The sequence below is a fragment of the Leptonychotes weddellii genome, chromosome 11, assembly GCF_054177405.1.
Source record: "Leptonychotes weddellii isolate Sample4059 chromosome 11, ASM5417740v2, whole genome shotgun sequence".
Classification (NCBI taxonomy): domain Eukaryota; kingdom Metazoa; phylum Chordata; class Mammalia; order Carnivora; family Phocidae; genus Leptonychotes; species Leptonychotes weddellii.
Window position 1 is genome coordinate 54,937,385 of NC_138379.1, and position 22,084 is coordinate 54,959,468.

The 22,084-nt window shown below is 42.6% G+C and overlaps 1 protein-coding gene across 5 annotated transcripts in view; it reads right to left on the reverse strand.

Annotated features, from left to right (window-relative positions):
* Positions 1–22,084, reverse strand: part of RAB30 (RAB30, member RAS oncogene family) — an 84,900-nt gene that overhangs the window by 31,552 nt on the left and 31,264 nt on the right. Inside the window, exon 2 of one of the 5 annotated variants that reach the window (XM_081798947.1) lies at positions 19,202–19,304. The exons of 1 other annotated variant lie outside the window; for it this stretch is intronic. The gene's annotated coding sequence lies outside the window, so the exon portion shown is untranslated. Of the gene's footprint in view, positions 1–4,502; positions 4,648–6,294; positions 6,317–19,201; positions 19,305–22,084 lie in introns of those variants that run through there. 3 more of the 5 variants (XM_081798949.1, XM_081798948.1, XM_081798950.1) reach the window with 3 other exon arrangements.

Consider the following 22,084-nt stretch of genomic DNA (forward strand, 5'->3'; position numbering starts at 1 on the left):
GCTCTTCTTCATGTCTGTGCTCATTCAAACTTCACAACAATCCTGGGAGGTGGGTACTGTTATTATTATCCCCAGCTTACAGAAAAGGACACTGTAAGCTTCCATCAAAATTACACAGCTAATGAGCAAAACTGCCAGGATTCAAAACCCACACATCTTTCTGGGAAAAAATCAAGTTGGAACTCTATCTCACTCCTTATACTAAAATAAATTCCAGATGGATTAAAGATTTGGATTTTGAAAAATGAAAACATAAGAGTACTAGAAGAAAGCAGGGTCTATATAAAATCTTAAAGTGGGGAAGACTTTCCAAGAATTACTCAAAATCAAGGCCATAAAATAAAGAGATTGACAAATTTGACTAAATAAATTTTTAAAAACTCTGCATGGCAGAACAAGAAAAGATGAACTGATTAAAATATCTGAAATACATATAACTAAGGGCTAATTTCCTTAAATGCTTAAAGGGTTCCTACAAATCAATAAGAAAAATTGAGGGATGCCTGGGTGGCTCAGTTGGTGAAGCAGCTGCCTTCAGCCCGGGTCATGATCCCAGGGTCCTGGGATCGAGTCCCACATCGGGATCCTTGCTCAGCGGGGAGCCTGCTTCTCCCTCTCTCTACCTCTGCTTGTGCTCTCTCTGTCAAATAAATAAAATCTTTAAAAAAAAATAAGAAAAATTGAATAAATCAATAGAAAAAAATGGACAAAGAACACGAGCAGATAGTTCATAAGAAAGGGAATAAAAATGGCACTTACATATTTTTAAAAATGATCAGCTTTACTCCTGAGAGTAAATTCAAACTCCAATGTATAATTTATAATTATAAATCATAATTTTAAACAATTAAGATGATAATTATAAATTACAATTTTAAACAATTAAGATGATAATTTATAATGAAAACTATAATGAATTCAAAATCAGAAGCCATTTTTCATTTCAGATTGGCAGAGTTCATTCTGTGAAGGAGAGGGTATGGAGAAAGGCCGGTATACCACTGGTAGGAGGTAAATCAATGCAACCTCTATGGAGGGCAATATTGATTAAAAACTAAAAAGACTATTACAAACCCTCTGACCCAGCAATTCTAATTCTCAGTATCTATCGTACACTTAAACATAATACACCTGCACAAAGACACATGTAGTAGGATATTCATTACAACAACGTCTGTACTAACAAATATGAAAAACAACCCAATAGTCCATCAGCAGGAAAATGGTTGTAATATTATGAAAACTATACATCAATATACCATGCAGCCTGCTGTGGACATCTGCAAGATGCATTAAGTGAAAGAAGCAAGGTGGAAAATGGTGTGCATAGTATGAAAAGGGGGCATTTAATTATTTATCTGCATATGCATAAAATATCTCCAGAAAGAGACACAAGAAAACCAGCAACAGTGTTTGCTTCTGGGGAGGCTGTCATATCTAGCTGTAGGAAGGAGGGTAACCTCCAACTCAACAAATTGTATTCTGACCTTCCTCTCAGTCTGCAGTAGTGCATGCAAGGGAAGGCAAGACAGTTTTCCTAATACAGTGAGAGAAGTCCTTATTTAAAAAAAAAAAAAAAAATCTGTTTGGGGTGCTCTGTTTCAATCTTTCAGTCTTTCTCTTTCTCTGCTCTGATGCACCCCTTTGCATGACAGGGAAGGAATGTCCCAACCAGCGTGTAGGGCTGCCCTTCCCAGCTCACTGTGCGTGCCACGGCTTTCTCTATTAAACCGTGTCCCAGCCCAGTAAGTCCCTACATGGTGGACTCATTCTTTCATACCAACTTCCCTCAAAACCAAGCCTCCATTGCATGGCAGCCAAAAACAACGGATAGAACCATAGTCTGTTTATTTCACCAGTAAAAACAAAACCCTCCCACATATGTATCATGAATCATAGCTCAGAAATTACTCACTGCCCTCCGACACAGAATCCTCCTGAGGAAGGAGGAGGGGCCTATCTTTTTCTCCCCATTTCACAGAAATGGGATTTGAAATCAAAAGAGTGACTTGCCTCAGGCCACGCAGCATGTGAACAGAGCCAGAAGAACACACACCCGGGTCCCCTGACTCTAACTCAGAGCTGCCACCCAGACAAACAAGGTCTGCAAGTATAAATCCCTACTGGGCAAGGCTGCAGGCATAAACACCAGAGGAGGCTGCCATGGACCCACAGGTGGGAGAGAGCTCAAAAGCAGCCCCGGGGAATATTTTTTCAGACATGTAAAAATAAAAAAAAAATAATAAAGTAGGCCTGAGATCTCCACAATAAAACATTTCCTTTTATTCTTCATATATATCACCTTTTATATCTTCCTATTTTCCAGAAACACGCAACAGATTTGGGATACCAGGCAAGTAAGGAAAATGAAAGTTAATCCATGAAACAGCATTTCATCGGCACTACCCAAAGCAAATGTCTGAATTCTCTTGTTGAAGTCATAGTGGTCTTTCCCCTTCCCTAGTGAAAAAGCATCCCTGCACTGAGCACAGATCTGATTTTCCTCAGAGGTAAGAGGGGGAGAGAGGGTCCCCATTCGGTTAGCTCCCCAGGCAGTACTAGTTTGTTTTACACCATAGCACTCGGGCCCAGGTGCTTGACAAAGAGTCTCGGATGCGCCAGGAAATACTGGCACCTTGTTTCCTGAGGGAAAAGAAAGATACCTTTCCTGCTCATTAATCCCTTTCCAAGATGGGGAGCTTCTTTATGCAAAACATGTTTGTGGAACTGCTCTAAAAAAGGTCTTTCCAGACCCAACTTGCTGTTTCCGTCTTCTGCACAAGCAGGCCGGGCTCCCTCCGCTGTCCCTCTCCAACAATAAACAATATCGCCCTCAAAGTGCTCCGGGGGTTTGTTCCAATGCCCGCCCCGTTGTGTTCTCTAAGTTGGAGACTGCGTCTAATCTCTCCTCTGCAGAAGCTTTCTTGTGCCTGTTTGGCTGGACCGGAAGGGCCTCCTTATCAGCATCCTCAGCCTCCTCCCCCAGGTTGAGCACACAAAGCAGGCTTGCCAGACAGCCAGGGGACAGGGCTGCAGCCCACAGGTGGGCTCCAGCACTCCCCTAGCCTTGGGGACCCACAGCCTTTCAAGGACAGAGGTGTCTCCTTCCCAGCCAGAAGACTGTCACTCCAGGCTGGACCCTTCCTTCAGCTGTTTAAACAGATTCCCTCCTCACTGAAAGCATGAGAAAAAGTGAAAGGGCAACAAGTGTCCACATGGTCTGGGACTCAAATGGATGAGAATAAAATACAGGAATTCTCCCAAGTTTGTCTCTCAAGTTTGTGCCAGGTCCTCACGAGAATGACTATTTGTTTCGGGCCTATGTATTTTGCACACACCAGCCATTTCATCCTTGAAACAGCCCGGTGGGGGAGGAGGGGATTTCTTAGTTACTGTTACTATCAATAAGCTTTTACATCTATAAAGCAACTCAGGTTTGCTAATGCTTCCCTGTAAATTATCTTACCTGCATCCTGGCAAATTCCTATGTGAAACTCTCCCTCAACATGGCCCCCCAAAACACACACACACACAGCATGCCATAAGCCATCTGCCACCAAGGCCTGCAGAGGTTGTGTCAGAAACGTAGCTTGAATTCATCCTTGGCACCACCTTTGTCCCTACTGCACTTAGCTGGCTCAGGCCCAGCCCGAAGCTCCACTGTCACCCAGCCAGACTACCCTGAATTTCTAAACAGGTGCAGCATATCCAGTGGCACACATTCCTCAACAGCAAGTTTTCAATATTCATCAAAAGCCTTAACAACGTCCATACCCTTTGATCCAACAATTCTGCTTCTGGAAATTTTCCTAAGGAATGACGCCAAGATGTGTACAAAGATTTATTCCCAGGAAAGTTCATTCCAGTATTACTTAGAATTGGCTCCAGAATGCAGAGAGGAGTAAAACCTCTATACGACAGAGAAGAGGTTATATTTTTGTTTTGGTTTTTCTTTGAGCCACATGATGTAACGTTATGAAATATATACTTGGAAGGAAATATATTTTTATTTTTATTTTTTTTTAAGATTTTATTTATTTATTTGACAGAGACACAGCGAGAGAGGGAACACAAGCAGGGGGAGTGGGAGAGAGAGAAGTAGGCTTCCTGCCAAGCAGGGAGCCCGATGCGGGGCTCCATCCCAGGACCCTGGGATCATGACCTGAGCCGAAGGCAGACGCTTAACGACTGAGCCATAGCAAGAATGGTAATTGACAACATAGGCCTTTTTAAGTTTGTTTTACTGGAACTTTTATTAGGAATCTCAGATTGGACTTTTTTTTTTTTTTTAAGATTTTATTTATTTGACAGAGAGAGACACAGCGAGAGAGGGAACACAAGCAGGGGGAGTGGGAGAGGGAGAAGCAGGCTTCCCACCGAACAGGGAGCCCGATGTGGGACTCGATCCCAGGACCTTGGGATCAGGACCTGAGCCGAAGGCAGACGCTTAACGACTGAGCCACCCAGGCGCCCTGAAGGAAATACATTTTTAAAATGCTTACCTTACCTCTGGGTAGTGGGATTATAGATAGCTTATTTTCTTCTTTATATATTTATGTCTTTTCTAAATTTTCTTCAATAAACATGACATTTAGAGATAATACACCTTATTAAAATATCATAGAGGCTCGATACTCTGAGGGAAATATGGGACAGACACATACGTACACAGCAAGTGACCATCCACATTCAATTTGCTCTTCTAGGAAACAGGCTCTTACTAGGTACAAACCAAAAGCCGTAACAGAGTTCAAACATTTCATGCAGCGAGCTCACTGCTGGGAATTTACTTTAAGGAAAGAACTGAACTCAAAATGCTAAATGAACAAAAATGCTCATTACGTCTTATCTAAAAGAACTGGAAACAATCCAAATGTCCAACAAGGGATCATTCAATATGGAACATCAACACCATGGAATGCGGGGCAGCCATTAGAAATGCCAATTATGAAAACTATGTGGAAATATGAAATAATGTTGACAACAGACTATAAAATAAAGAGAATACACAAAGCTGCATTTCTCAGGGCTGCAGCTATGAAGAATAAGCATGTATGTGAACAAGGACTTTTCAAAAGGAAGAACACAGGGAGCTTTTTTATTTTTTAAGTTTTGTCCTTTTTTGTTTTTTTACAAGTTTTTGACATTTTGTGTGTACCACAGCCACATTTTTTAAAACATGAAAAACACAGAAAAGGGGAAAATAAATTACCAAAAGGAACACAATCACTGTCAGCATTTTGATGTGTTCCTCCCTCTTTTTCCTATACACTAGGTGGTTTGGTTTGGTTTTTATCACTGTAATCATGTCAATGTTTTCTTTAAAGCAGTTACAAAATCATTTCAATTTTTTTTTAAAACTCAGTGAACTTCCCATAAGACCTGCAAGAGAACACTGCAGTGGGTTTTCTCAAGCGTTATCAGGAGAATTTACCTAACAGAATGTCTATTTGTAAACAAAAAAACGGGCCTATTGCGCCATTGTCACAACAGAGGGATTGATCAAAGTTCCTCAACACTTGCAGAGACTCTTAGGCCTATTTCAGTAACCGTAAGTCAGGAGCAGGGAGAATTCTGTGCTACCAAAGCTGACACTGTTGGAAACTGGAAGCAATTTTACCAGAGTTTGAAAACAAAAAAATACAACAATGTACCAAGCTTTCACAAAAAAGCGTGAAGGGAACAAATCCAGTTGGCCGTTAGGCCCAGAATATTTAACCTCCTTTCTATCTCTCACGTCCTTTTTCTCCTGTCCACCTGTCCTGACCTTCATTGGGGCCAACCTCTCCTACCTTGGCAGTAGCTGCCCCCATCCCACATCCAGGCCACGTGGACTCCTTCCACAGAGAGACACAGAGACGGGGAAAATCACCAAGCAGCGCATGAGCTCTGCTGCCCCCTCCGTGAGTGTAGGCCTGGAAAGAGTAAGAGGGGAGGCTGAGTCTGCTGTCACTATGGAGGGGCTCAGTTTCTGCAGGAGTGTGACGCTTTTGTGCTTTTTGAACAACAGGGCCCCTCAACACAAACTGACTATTCATCTCGTACATGCATTCTACCAAAGACTGCCCTCTGTTCCAAGGCTAGGGGAAAGGCTGGGGCCTTGAGCTGAGTGAGACATGAGATGCTACTGCTTGCATAGCAAGCCTCACTCAAATACTCCTCACTTCAAGGACAAAGGTAACTGCATTCTTTCGCCTTAGAGGCTTTTAGAAGCTAACCCAGGTACAAGATGCAATGCAACTCCACGGCAACCCATCCAAAGAACCAATCTGACCTCGTTGTTCCCACACTTACATCTCCTCAGGGGCTCCTGGCTGCCCAAAGCTGTGAGCGGAAGTCCAGTGCCCCAGTGAAGAGAGCAAACTCTGGAGCCAAACTGCCTGATTGAGTCCTGCCTCTGCCCTTTATGAATTGAATGGCCTTGGGCAAGTTCCCTATCCTCTTGGTGCCTGCGTTTCTTTATTTGTAAACAGGGATAGCAACAGTACCCACCTCATAGGGTCGTGGTGCAGAAGAAAGGGATCAGTAAAGAACAAAGAAAAGAGTCTGGCACAAAGGAAGCCCTCGGTAAGAGTTATGTGCTATTCCTATTATTGCTATTGTTGGAGAAAGTTCAAATTCTCCAGCAGGGCATACAGAGCCATCCGTGACTCAGGCCCTGCTCCTCTCTCTAGTTTTGTTTCTTGTGACCTTTGAATGACCACTGCCACTGTGAGCATGCAGCCACGCCAGGCTCCCAGAGTGCAGACCCCAAGGCAGCTGCACTCCTCCACATCTTTACTCACGCAGCCATTCTCTCCTTATTGGCTGGTGAGCAACCATAGATCTCTGAAACCTCCTTCCCCCTCCAAGTGGATTAGCCACTCCCTCCTTTGTGCCTCCTCGAAGTTCTATTAAGACTCTCTTCATAGACACTTTATTATGCTCATTGATTTATGTATCCTACTTCCCCCACTAGACCTTCAAGACAGAGGCCCCTGTGAATTCTTAACTGTATCCCCATTGCCTGCCATTCAGTCGACCCTAAATATTTATTATATAAATTCAAAAGAAATATTGATCAGAACACACAAAGCTGGAAATACTTTTCAGAGAACCTAAACACCAGGATTTAGAAATCAAATCCCCAAACACTTTGACTCTAAGGAGAGTTAATTGGAAAAGATCGTATAACCAAAGAGAAGAAGAAAATTATGATTTCCCAGGAGAAAGCCAAACCTTGTTATAATGCAGTGTCTGTGTGTATTAGGGGATGGGTACAGAAGTGACATTAATAATGGTTCTAAACTAGCTGATGCTGACTATTCATTGAATAGTACTTTTTAAACCTCTTCTTCAGAAAAATGTAGTGTCATAGCTGATTGGGGACAACCTTTCACCTTGCCAGGAATGCAGGCTATCTCAATATAAAATACTACAGAAGTCCATAGTCTCTGAAAAAAATAAATAAAATAAAATACTACAGGAGACCTAGACTGTAAGAAAGAAAGAGAATTAATTTTTGTTGGGTGTCTATGATAAGCCAGATACTTAAAAAATAATATATTTTCTATTTATTAAATACAATACGCTGGACACAGAACTATTCACTTCATGTGCATTATCAAGTTTGATAGTGTAAGTCTTAAACAACTCTGAGACATAAGTATTAGCCTCTCCATTCTACAGATGAGGAAAACATATTCCCCCACCCCACATATTTCTAGTGAGCACCTACTATGTGCAAATACTGACCCAGGAGCAGAGGATACAGCAATAAACCAACAGAAAAAGTCCCCCCACTTCAGAGTATACATTCCAGTTGGGCAACAGAGCAATGAATGAATGGGGAAATGAGCACATACATTAATGAACAAGGAAAGTATCAGATACTGCCAAGTTCTCACATGTAGAGAACTAGGAGAGAACTAAAATAGGAAGAAGGGAACAGAGTGACTAGACAGCAATTTTCGAGTGGGAGGTCAGAGAAGGTCTCTCTGAGGTGGCTATATTTAAGATGAGATTTGAACAAGAAAGATCAAGCACATGCAGATTGGAGGAAGAGTATTTCACGCTGAAGGAAGAACTAGGGCAAAGGCCCTAAAATGAGAATGGACTTTGACAAGTTGAAGGAACCAAAGCCAGCACAGTGAGGCTGATGCACTGTTCATGAGAAGCGGGCTGAGTGACACAGGGCAGGTCACAGAGACCTTGGTCTGCCAGGGTGAGGAGTGTGGGTTTCATTCTGAGCACAATGGGAGGCTACCTGGGGCAGGGAGGGGGGCGGGGAGTGTGGCACAAACTGAGAAACAGTGCTAAAGATTTCTCTGGTCTCTGTGATGGAGGTTGTTATGGTATGGATACAAGTAGAAGCAAGAAGTCTAGTTAGGAGACCATTGCAAGTGGTCTAGGTAGAGGATGTTATGGCTTGGACTAGGGTGCGGGGTGCTGGAGATGGTGGGAAGGGGATACATTTGGGAATGCTTCTGAAGACAGAAAAGATAGGACTTGCTGATGGAGCGGATAATGATAGGGAAGAAAGAAAGAAATCAAAAGCAACGCCTGGCTATTTTGGCTTGAGCACTTGGGGTGGGTGGGGGACAGTAGCACCACTTACTGAGGTGCGGAAGACTGAAGGAAGAACAAGTTTTGAGGGGAGCCAAAGTCAAGAGTTCTCTTTCAGCCACGTGAATGGTGCAATGCCTCTTAGGCATCTACCTGGACATGAGTCTGGAGTTGCAGAGAAAGTTTGAGGATAAAGATACAAATTTGAAGGTCATTAGCAAATGGATGCTATTGAAAGTCATTGGATTAGATGAGGATATCTATATCTCAGAGAGGAGAAGGGGGCTGTTTCAGAACATGGAGTACATCACCATTTAGAGGGGGAGAAGAGAAGGAGGAGAGCCCAGAGAGGTAGGGAGAGACCCAGGAAAGTAGAGTGTCCAAGGAAACAGCGATCAACCTTGTCAAATGCTGCTGAGAAAAGTAAGATGAAAAGAAACCGACTTGTTAAAAAAAAAAAAAAAAGAAGAAGATAGCAGGAGGGGAAGAATGAAGGGGGGAAAATCAGAGGGGGAGATGAACCATGAAAGACTATGGACTCTGAGAAACAAACTGAGGGTTCTAGAGGGGAGGGGGGTGGGGGATGGGTTAGCCTAGTGATGGGTATTAAAGAGGGCACGTTCTGCATGGAGCACTGGGTGTTATGCACAAACAATGAATCATGGAACACTGCATGAAAAACTAATGATGTAATGTATGGTGATTAACATAAAAAAATTCATCGATGAAATAAAAAAAAAAGAAACTGACTTGGTCACATGAAGGTCATTCATTGATTGACACTGACAAGAGTAGTCCTGGTGGAACAATGGGAAGAGATTAGAGTGAGGGAAAGGCGTCAAAACCCAAACTATGGACAACCTATAAGTTTTACTGAGAAAAGGAACTTGAAGACAGCTAGAGGGGGATATAATGTCAACAGAGGTGTAAACTAATTAGTGAATTTATTTTGGAATAGTTAAGGACAAAATTAGAAAACATTTTGGGATTTCAGATGGTGGGGGGAGGGGGTTGTTGTTCATTCTCAGATAAGAAATACAGGGGCATGTTTATTTGCTACTGAGAATTATCCAGTGATGAGGGTAAATCTGATGATGGCCGAGAGAAGGGGCATAATTACAAGATCAAAAATCTACAAGACTTAACCTTAACAAAATTAATAATGTGCCCAAGGTAAAAGAATTGGTAGTCTGGGGAGCTGGGATGCTAATCCAGAACTGTTTTGACTCATAAGCGCATCCTTTTTTCACCACACCATTGACTGTAATATAATACAGTAGCATTTACAAAAGATCCCAATTCCAGGCCTCAAGATAATCAGAACAGAGTTAGAAGGAATCTTAAGAGAACTCTGGAGCACCAACACAAACATATACCCCCTTCTATATAAGCAAGCTCTGTTCATCCCACAGACTGGCAAAATGTCATTTCTATTTGCACACCTGGTTGTGGTTCTACTAGCTGTAGGACCTTCCGTTGTTTCCCTTATATATTCAGAGTGGGACTGAGGAGAGGACAGGAACACTGAGATAAATCACAGTGCAGTGTAAGGGGGCACACTGTTGAATCAACTCTCCAGTGGCTGTAATAAGGAAGTAAAAAAATATGTTTTTAATGCCAGTTGTGTGTTTATATTCAGCAAAAGCAAAGATGGGAACTGAGGTACATGGTCATTTGTTTCTCTCTTCTTTACACAGCTATCTTAGGAAGCGAGAGACTGTGATGATGCCAAGCAGTGGCTTCTCGTCATCTGGCCCAGGCCCACTCCTGCCTGACCACATGGTGGCACAGCATCGCCTTTCTCACACCTGGCTTCCCATTACCTGTTCTAGTTTATCTCTTCCTTCAGGGCAATATAGATGTCATCTCCCCCATGAATTACTCCCTGATCTCTCCTTCTCTGAACTTTGATAGTGCTAAGAACTAGTACCACATAAATTTGGCTCTTGATCATATGAAGTCTTAAAACTATTCTCTGATTCAAGTATCAGAGTGAGAGTAAGAGTACTTTCCAGTCAGAAATTCAATACGGTTGTTGGCCATTGTTACTCTGAGAGGTAGCTTAGTAGTACAAAGATCAAGGTGGATCTGGCTTGAAATTGTGGCTCTGTTCCAACTCTTTTTTTTTTTTTTTAATTTTATTTATTTATTTGAGAGAGCGAGAATGAGAGAGAGTACATGAGAGGGGGGAGGGTCAGAGGGAGAAGCAGGCTCCTCACTGAGCAGGGAGCCCGATGCGGGACTTGACCCCGGGACTCCGGGATCATGACCTGAGCCGAAGGCAGTCGCTCAACCAACTGAGCCACCCAGGCGCCCGCTCTGTTCCAACTCTTAACACACTAAGTAACCTTGGGCAAGTCACTTTCCAAACCGCAGCTCCCCTACCTAGAAAATAGGAATAATACGACGACCTCCCACCACCTGGGTATGTATCTGAAACATGCTGGACAGTTTGCTCTTTGGCTGAAAACTCTACAAACCCGTGGTTTTCAAAACCAGGTCTGAAATGCTTCAACCTGTTCACAACATCCTATCAGCTTCTCCTCACTCCTAGCCTACCTCACATTTCCTGCTGAGGACAACGAAGTTATCATGGTATCTCTCACCCCATGCTTTGTCTTTTGGTCCCTTCAGTCTCTGCACCCTCACTCCACCTTGCTCAGGTAGGTTCTCCCATATTACCCCAATCATAGCTTCATCACTGCACTCACCCCATTGCTTATTTGTTTACAGGACTATCTATGCCATAAAACAAGGGTTCCCTGAAGGAAAAGACTGAATTTTATTCATCTTTGTATCCTCAGCAACACAGTGCCTGCTGCATATAGGTACTTACGTCCTTTTTTTTTTAAGATTTTATTTATTTATTTATTTATTTATTTATTTATTTATTTATTTATTTATGTGAGAGAGAGCATACACGCATGAGCAGGGCAAGAGGGGCAGAGGGAGAGAGAGAGGTAGACTCCCTGACGAGCAGGGAGCAGGACAAGGGTCTCAATCCCAGGACCCTGAGATCATGACCTGAGCCGAAGGCAAACGCTTGACCGACTGAGCCACCCAGGCACCCCAGTACTTACTTCTACTTCACCATTCTGATGTCCATTTCTTCATCTATGAAATAGGAAGAGTATCACCTACTCGAAGGGATGGAATGAAGTTTAAATATTCAGAGTTGACCACAGGTGTCTGGCATATATAACCAGCCATCAGTACATTTGATTTTATATTCTCAGCATATCCTGGTTTTGCTTTCCTATTCTGTCCTTTTAGGACCAGGCTTTTACACTGGCCCTGGGTCCTTGCTGTGAGCCCTCTCCCTCAACCATAGCCTTGATCAGTGAGGGTCCCAAGCTCCAGACCTGTCTTGAGCTCCCCCCCATGACCGTGTCCTCTGAACTCCGAGGATGATTCAGCTAAGGCACTAGTGCAGTACCGAATACATTTCTTGAGCACCTTTGTGCCAGGTAAGGTCCCAGATGCAGAAGGGACACAACATGCACAGGGAGTTTATGATCTACTGGGGGGTAAGGGAAGAGGCAGGGAGACAGATGAAGGCAAGACAATTCAAAGAAGAAAAAGGTTATGTATCTCTGGGGAAATTCAGGAAAGCCTTAGAGAAAGTGGCATTTCACCCGGACCTTAAAGAGCCGAGGGGCTGTTTCCAGAGTTGCGTGTTTTCCACAAAACTTAACACCAAAATGTTCCTGATCCTCCGATGGAAAGTAAGGTAAACAGGAAATGCAGCCTATTGCATGCCCCTAGGACATTCACAATTCACAGGAGGGAGGCTCTGATGAGTCCTGAAGTACGGAACCCTAATTAAGTGTGTTTAATCCTGTATCCCAAATTTGTTTGCCCACTAGTTCTCTGTTCCTTTTCCCCTGGAGGCTATCTGTAGCATTTTAAGGAACATACTTGAAAAAACAAGAGGTCACTGTTACCCTTTTAAAGTTGTATGTTTGCACTTGAACAGGACCTCTCCTAGATAATATTTTAACATCAGATTTTTTTAAACAATGTAATCAGCAATTTAAAAAATTCTCCTGGCACGTGGTCCAAAAGGAAAAGCAATGGGAGACTTCGCAGAAGTAGCTGTCGAGACAGAACAAATTGCCTCCTTTAGTGTGAAGCGGTGTGCAGACCACAAGCCTTTCTATCTAGGGAGGGAGGGAAGGAACCCATCTCTGCTGGAGTCCATTCCTTCTATGGTAGGATGTTTATACTCATATACGGCCCCCCCTCCCTCCCCAACATGCTGACTGGGTAAAAAAACACCAGACTTAAAAGCAAAGGGAATGGCATTGCATAATGAGCCAACTAGGGATGTTTCCCTCCTTAATATTTACCAAACAGTAGTGCCTGCAAAGGACCAGGAGGAAGGGGGCATAGTACGCTTGTCTGTCCCCACCCTGGAGGCGCAGGGCTCAATTCTCCAGTCTGTGAGTTAACCAATGTTTACTGGGAGTGAGGCACTGTGCTCAGGATACAGAAAGAAACAAGACATAGTCCTGCTCCCAAGTCCGGCCTCACAGGCCAACAGGGAAGACAGGCAGGTAAACAAACTGCAATGCAGCATTCAAAGTACAAGCAGACAATTCTATAATAAGAGGTGGGTGTGAAATGCCAGTGAAACACAAAGGCAGGCACTCCTTCACTCTGCCTGGGCTTCAGGTCAAAAGAGAGGTGTGTTAAAATAAGAAGATTCCTCTTAGTTCTCATAAGATTGGAAAGGAGCTTTCCTGGCAAATCAATCAATCTATCTATCTATCTATCTATCTATCTATCTATCTATCTACCTACCTACCTACCAATAGGGTTCTAGGTTTGAGTCAAATCAGGTAGGATAGAGCAAAACTGAAAAAAAAAAAAAGAAGCAGCTGACTTCTTGAGAAAGTAGCACGCTGAACAGCTGCATCTAATTTCACTTGCTCCCGAAACCCTACAAAAATCCAGTATAGACTTTTTTGTCTGAATAACAAAACCGTTCAAGTTCAGGGAAAGAGAAGATAATGGTGTCAAATTTTGGAAGCTTGGGAAACAGATGAACAAGTAGTAACTGACCGCAGATGCAAGAAATCTGAATCCTAAACCAGAGTCAGGAAAAGCTGAGTGTGCAGCTGCTGGGAACAACGGAGTCCTTACCTGGCCCAGGACTGGCAATAATCGCGTGTCCTAGAGCAGCGGGGCAGGATGTGAAGAAGAAAACAGGGAGAGCTGCTTGAACAGAAGTTAAATCCCTAGATCCTTCTCCTTACTGACAGAATTCTGGAGGCTTAGATGCTAGGGAGCATAAAACAAACGTCCAATATTGTTTTTAAAAGAATCTGGGGAAAGGGGGTGGGGGGACACGGATGAAACAAAAATATCCATGAAGCAATCACTGGTGAACCTGGGTGATAGGAACATGAGGATTCATTGCACTATCCTCTCTACTTTGTAATCTTTGGAATTTTCCATAATAAAAAGTAAGAGTGGCTCTAGTCCAGGAGTACCCAGTATGGTTAACGGGGAATATAAAAAAGACAAAGGCACTATGTCTGGTGAAGGTGAAGTACAACAGTTTCCTAGGCCCTCTCCTCTAGAGACTTCCCTTCTCCCCCTCCCAGCAAAGAGATGGGAAGACTCCTAAACCTGAAGATGATGCCTCAGGGGTTTCCAACAAACAGCCCACCCCCATCACACCTCAGTGAGGCCCCCAGTTAATGATCTCCAGCCCATACTCAGTTTCCTGACAGCTTTTGGTTTTCTTGACAGCTTCATAAAGATATAACTCACATATTCAATTCACCCTTTTAAAGTGTACAATTCAGTGGTTTTTAGTATATTCACAGAGCTGTACAACCATCACCACTGGGATGGTTTATTAAAATATTAAACTTTATTAAGATAAACTCACTCAATTCACTCTTCTAAAATGTACAATTCAGTGGTGTTTAGTATAGTCACAGAGTTCTACAACCACCACCACGATCAATTTTAGAACATTTTCATCACCCCAAAGAAAGCATTACCCATTAGCAGTCACTCCATCCATATTCCCCCCAGGCAACCACTAATCTATTTTCTGTCTTTACAGATTTGCCTATTCTGGAAATTTCATATAAATGATATCATATACTCTGTGCTATTTTGTGAGTGGCTTCCTTCATTTACCACTCAAGGTCTTAACAGTTGGGTTTGTTTTTTGTTTTTTTTTAACCTACCCTCTCCCTACCCCCACCCTTAATTAGAACCACACAGCCAAGGATCACATTCAGAGTGACATCTTGGGAAAGCCTCTAATGAAGATACAGACCACAGCAAACACACACACACACAAAAAAAAAACCAGCTTGAAGGAAATAGATACTATATGAGGCAGGGAGCAGGGCAGGAGGGAAATACCATTAATACTCTCACAAAAATGAAATAAAATTACAGCCATGAAATGAAAATAGAATGCTATATAAAGGAAACACCAAGAGGACAAAAAAAAAAAGCTCTTGGAAATTGACAACTTAGTAGCAGAAATTTAAAAACAAAAACAGAAACTAAAAAAACCTCAATAAGAGGATTGAAAGATTAAGTTGAGAAAATCTTCCGTAGAGTAGAATCAGAAGACAAAGATATGGAAATCAGCAGAAGTTAAGAATATTCTAGAGGACCAGGATAGAAAGTCCAATATCTGAATAAAAGAAATCCCCAAGGGGGCACCGGGGTGGCTCAGTCAGTTAAGCAGCAACTCTTGGTTTCTGCTCAGGTCATGATCTCACGGGTTATGAGATGGAGCCCCGCATTAGGCTCCTTGCTCAGCGGGGAGTCTGCTTTAAGATTCTCTCCCCCACTTGCACATGCGCGCACACACTCTAAAAATAAATCTTTAAAAAAAAAAAAAAGAAATTCCCAAGAAAGAAGAGAAAAAAAAGAAAGAAAAATTGTAATATAATTTGATAAAACTTTGAAGAACTAAGGCATGCAGGTTGCCAGATTCAAAGGGTCCCACACACTAAACACAGTGTGAAATTTCTGTGAAATTTCAGAAAACCACAGACAAAGAAAAGATTATATAAGCTGTCAGAAAGGAGAAAATCAAACAAACAGGCTATATTCAAAGAATGAGAAATTAAAACATTTCCAACTTCTCACCATCATCAATAAAAACAAGACAATGAAGCAATACTTTCAAAATTTTGAGGGAAAATGACTTCTAACCAAACTATGTATCAAGTGTGAGAAGAGAACAAAAATATTTTCAGATATACGAGATCTCAGAAATTCACATTCCATTCACCTAAGAAGTTCTTGAAGGATATCTTTCACCAAGTGGTATACAAGAAACAGAGGACTGAGTAGAGACCATCAGTGGAAGACCCCAAAATGACTATTACCAGACTGGAAGAAGTAGAGCTCAAGCGACAGACATATTGAAGATGTTCATCACCAAAAACCCTACTGCCATTAAACCCTGTTCGGTGTTGTTGATCTAAATATTTTAAATATATGATTATAAAATTTTCAAACATACTGAAAAGTAGGCCCTTGATACTCATCACTGATTCAACATATGAACATTTTGGTCTGTTAACTTAATCTACCCCCTTTTTTCTATTTTTCCTTTGTTCAAATGTCTTATAACAAATTCCATACCACATCATTTCATTTCAATGTACTTCAGAACCCACCTCTTTATTACCCATTCTCTAACATCACAATACTATTATTATACCTAGAAAAATTAACAGCAACCCCCTGATATCAGTCCCTAATAAAATTTTCCCCAACATCTCAAAAATGCTTTTTATAATTAGACTATTATGGGCTGAACTGTGTCTCCCCTGACCCGCAAATTTATATGTTGAAGCCCTAAGCCACAGTATCTCAGAATGTGACTATAATTGGAGATAGGGCCTTTAAAAAAGGAACTAAGTTAAAATGAGGCCTTCAGGGTGGTCCCTAATCCCACATGACTGATATCCTTATAAGAAGAAAACAGATTAGGACATATAGAGAGACACTGGGGCCACATGTGTACAGAGGGACAACCATGGGAAGAGGGAGGAAGAGGGAGACCATCTCTAAGCCAAAGAGAGAGACCTCAGGGAAAATCTACCTGCCAGCACCTTGATCTTGGACTTCCAGCCTCCAGCACAATGAGAAAATTAATCTCTGGGGCACATGGGCAGTTCACTTGGTTAAGCGTCCAACTCTTGATTTCAGCTCAGGTCATAATCTCAGGGTCATGAGATCAAGCCCTAAATCGGGCTACATGCTGAGCATAGAACCTGCTTAAGATTCTCTCTCTCCCTCTCCTTCTGCCCTCTGCCCAGCTCATGCTCTCTCTTTCTCTCTAATCTCTGTCTCCCTAAAAAAAAAAATTAATTAAAAATCTAAAAAATTTAAAATAAATTTCTGTTAAATATGTGGTATTTCGTTATTAGCAAACTAATACAGAGACTATCTGAACCAAAAAAAGATTCATACATTACACTGATCATAATTTTTATGTTACATTATTTTTTTTCATGCCACTGACTTGTTGCAAAAGCCAACTCAGTCGTCCAACAATCTGCATTTATCTGTTTGCTTCCTTAGAGTGTTGTGTAATTTCTTCCATCTTTCCAATAAATCAAAGTTAGCTTTAAGGGTTTGGTTAGATTTAGGGGTCAAGTTTTAGGTAAGAAAATTCCATAGATAGTAACTGCATACTCTCTTTTTAACTTGCCAAAGAATGATAGGTAAACTTGGTCCAGACTCCTTTCTGACTCTATTTGTCTTGACCTTGTGCTAATGAAGCACTTGCTTATCCCTTCCATGCTAGCTGTGTGGGTTAGCTGATGGCATTCACTTCATCCCACAGAGGAGTTCTTCTCTGACCTACTCCCTGACAGCTGGAGAAATGAGAGGTAGAGAAGACAGACTAGTCCATTCTCTGTGACCATACCCTACCAGATATTCAGTGCCTGACCCACACTATAGCCCCATCAGATGCCCTAATAATGGTGGGCTTTAAATTTCCTAGGATCCACTTACAATCTTGCCCAATGACTTCCCCATTAGGACCTTTTGTAACCTCTAGAGAAGCTAAAGCCAGACTATGAACCCAAATGAGCTGATTTTTAAACCTAGTAGTGGCACTACCGCCCTTTGCTCACAAAGCTTGCTAGATTTGTACTTGCTCCTTATTTTAAAAAACTAACCAGTATACAGTTTAGTAATATAAACGTGTGTGGTTAATCATAAAAAAAAGTAAGGGAATGATCAACACAAAAGTCAGGATAAACACTGACTCTGGCAAGGAGAGAAGGGGACATGATTTGGGGGCGGAAGATACAAAAGCAGCGTTTGAGGAACCAATAATATTCAATTTTACAAGCTGAATGGTGGATGCACAATTCTCATTTTATTGTTCTTCAAGCTGTAAGTCCACTTCAGAACACTTTTTGGTATACATGATATGTTCCATAGTGATTATTTTTTTTGTGAGTAGTCCAGTCTGGCTAGAACACAGGGTTTGAAGAGTAGAGAAAAGGAGAAAAGACTGGAAACGGAGTTTACGATGAAGGCAAATGGCTGCCTTAGTCATGCTCTCTTGGGAGGCCTTGGCATTTATACCCAAGATCAATTAAAATGGCCCTCTCACAATCTACCCATCAAGAATGACAGAAAAAAAATCCTTTTTTGTTTCTACTAAGTTACCTAGAGATGACATATCCAACGTTGTAAGCGTCTCACAGGGAAACAATAATATGGTTTTGATGTATTTTTCCAGTGAAAGAAGAGTCAGCTTGCCCTAGGGAACACATTTGCCTTGAATTCTTAAGTGACACAAAGCTGGGAGGGATGTAGAACAAATGTTTTAGATGACAGAACTGGGATACATCTTGGTGAGCTGGAGTGACAGGTCAAATCTAGCGCACTTTATACCAACATCTACCACTTACTGAGACCATATGATATGCCACAAGCTTTACATAATGTATCCCGCGGAAGTAAGTGGCCCGAGATCACAAAGCAAGTCAATAGCAGAGTCATCATTTGAAACTAGATTTTCAGATTCAAATTCTAACCTCAAGTGAGATTTCAACTACCAGCAATTAACTCTTAAAAAACAGAATCTTTTTTTTTTTTTTAAAGATTTTATTTATTTATTTGACAGAGAGAGAGATAGTGAGAGCAGGAACACAAGCAGGGGGAGTGGGAGAGCGAGAAGCAGGCTTCCTGCCGACAGGGAGCCCAATGTGGGACTCGATCCCAGGACCCTGTGATCATGACCTGAGCCGAAGGCAGACGCTTAACGACTGAGCCACCCAGGCGCCCAAAAAAACAGAATCTTCTTTATGTCAGTCTGTCACCCTCAGAGAACTGCCACTCAACCCCCATCCCCTTGGGCATAAGCACCTCAGGAAAAATTAGATCAGACTGATTTCAGTCATTGATGTCACATTTGGGGGACCCTCTGACAGCTGCCAGGAAACTTCTATCTGCCCTGAAGAGCAAGTCTGTCATCAAGAGTAAGGTGTGAGAGGATTCTTTCTGCACCCCATTCCCAGCTTGGCTATGCCTGCTTCCCCATCTGTATCGAAGAGTTTGTAAAACTAATGATATGCAGTTGTAGACAAGGGGGCCTTATCACAAAGACTGCTGAGCAAGACCCTTGAGCCAGCCTGATCTCCACCTTCAATTTTCTCTCATCCTCAGGGCCACTGTGATTTGCTGGGTGTGTGTAGTCAAGAAAACAGCACAACCACCTCCAATGCAGTCATATCCAATGAGCAATCCTGAAAGACAGCCAGAGAATTTTAATGAAAACCAGAAAACTCTTGGCCACTAAGTCCAACTGTAGTCCAGGCCCGACAGCCCTTCCTCCCTGCAGCCTAGAATCCCTGAGCCAGTTTCACCCCAAAGAGCAGGGAGGAAAATCCATTCTGCATTCAGCAACATCTTCCAAGGCAGTCACTTTCCAGGGTCGTTTAGGTGAGAGGCAAGGTACACGCTGATTGCAGGAGGACCCAGGGACCCTGAGAAGCACACGGTGCAGCAGCAACAGATCTGAGCCAACAGATTATGAAACAGTCTATTTAAAAAAAAAAAAAGTCTTTCCTTCTGCCAAAGCTGTCTGAACACAGCTGCATACAAGGCTAGTGAGGAATCTTAACAAGCTTAAAGGGACCGTATTTCAGATACTCCATAACCAAAGGTGGAAGAAATGAGTATTGTGAGCACTTACAATGTGCTCACACATATGTCAGGCACTTTGATCTCATGGAACCTTCACTATGAGGTGGGAATTATAAACTGCATGTAAGAGATAAAAACACTGACACAGAGAGGTTAGAGAAGTTGTCCCAGGGACCTAGCTGGCAAACAGAGAATCAAGGCCCAAAGTTCAATATGGGTGAGGCTCCTCAGGAATAAACTCAAAATTCCAACCTGTCCTGCCTAATAAAGAGAACAATCATTTCTGAACATCAGTTGTGCCTGGAACTTAACTAAGATTTCTGCATGTACTAGATCACCTAAACCTCACAGTGACCAGATAAGATAGGGAGTCCTTATTATCCCCATTTTAGACGGGGAAGCTAAGGCAAGAGGTCAAGTAACTCAGTCAAGGTCATGACATTGCCAGGATTTGAACCAGGTCTATCTAATTCTAGAGCCCCATGTTAGAATACTCACTCTTAACAACTGACAGGAGAATCACATAGGTCATCGTACTGACCAAACAAGTTGCACGAAGACTTCAGCCCCTCTTCCCAGCAGGCTATCCCCGTTCCAGGGTTACCTTTCAAGTCATCTGAGCACTCCTCAGTGGGGACACAGAGTCACTGGCTCTGGGAAGGCTGACAGTGACATCTGTACCTTCCTATGGACTGGGGGGCTCTGTTGACACTGCATGGGTGAAGGAGAAGGCTCCCAGCAATGATCCCCAGATGCCTGTGAGTACAGAAGCTGACAGCTCCTTTCTGCAGGCTCTGCTGCACCGGCCCACCCACCTCACGGCAACTCCTCCCCTCCCCAACAGCTCACAGGCCTATTTTGTATTCTTAACAGGAGACCATGTGCCTCCTCTTAGAGCAACCGTGATTTCCCAAAGGAGATGACTGTCTAGACAGAGCACCCCAATCCATCTTGACAAGAAATGGGCCACACAATGTCAGGTTTGATCGTTTAGGGTTTTGGGGTCTGTGTTCAGCACCCCAGTGAAGGCTCTGGCCCTGGCACCTCTGGGTTATCAGACTGAACATCACGCAGCACAACAGCTGATATCCAGGGTTAGAACTGTCTTCCCAGCCAGGCAAGCGTTACCTGAGGGAAGATGCAGGCATGATACACCCATGCTTATGGGTCATGCACTCCCAGGCACACCACAGAAACTGTGCCAGGTACCATGGCAGGTGCGCTCGCAGCCAATATCTTAATTCATAAGGTAGATAGGACTGCTTTTTTTTTTTTCTTGATAGGATTACTTTTGTACAGATAAGGCATCTGAAGCCCAGAGAGGTAACATAATTTGCCCAAAATCACACAGGAAATGGCAACTTCAGAATCGAATCTATTTTTAATATGACTCCAACACCCTTACACCTAGTCAATCATGAGCTGTTTATTTATTCTGCAGCTATTTATTGAGCACCTTCTATGGGCACCTACTATGCCACATATAGAAAATATGGTTGCTAACATGATAGCCTGTGTCCAGTCACCAAAGAACTTACGCTCTTAAGAGAGGCAATGCAGATCTGAAAGACAGGTACAAAATAATGAGATTAGGGCCTTTGATGAGTGATCAGAGCAGGCTTCTCTGAGGAAGTGGTATTTGAGCTGAGACCTGAAAGATCAGGCAGAAGTTAACAAGAAGTAGGAGGGCTGGCTGCAGGAAAAGGCTTGTCATGTCTAGAGAACATAAAGGCCACCAGGGACCAAGGCTGAATGAATAACAGGGAAGAAAGAATATTTGAGATGACGCAGGGCCTTGTTGACCACAGAAAAGAGTCTCGATTTTGTTCTAAGGGCAATGAGAAATCAAAGAAGAGTTTTAATTAGGGGACTGACATGATCTGATTTGTGCTTTTGATTTTGATTTTGTTTTGTTTTTAAGTAGGCTCCACGCCCAATGTGGAGCCCAAGGCAAGGCTTGAACTCACAACCCTGAGATCAAGACGTGAGCTGAGATCAAGACTCGGACACTTAACCCATGGAGCCACCCAGACACCCGGAATTTGTGCTTTAAAGAGATAATTCTGCTTGCTGTGTGCAAGGAGGGGTCCGGAGTTAGGAATCAGGGGAGAGATGATGGTGGCTTAGACCAGGGTGATGGTAGAAGAGATGGATTTTATATTTGGAGATAGGACTGAAAAGAGTAGCTGATGGACTGTATGTAAATAGTGAGGGAACAAACTCTTAGGTTCCTAGCTTGACCAACTGGGTGGACGGTGGTACTACAAATATAATGAGAAAGACTGAAGGAAAAGCAAAATGCTCATGAGATAGCCATGCATTTTATTCTCTTTTACACCAAGAAAAAAGAGTAGACCCAGTTGTGTTTTTTCTGGGGAAG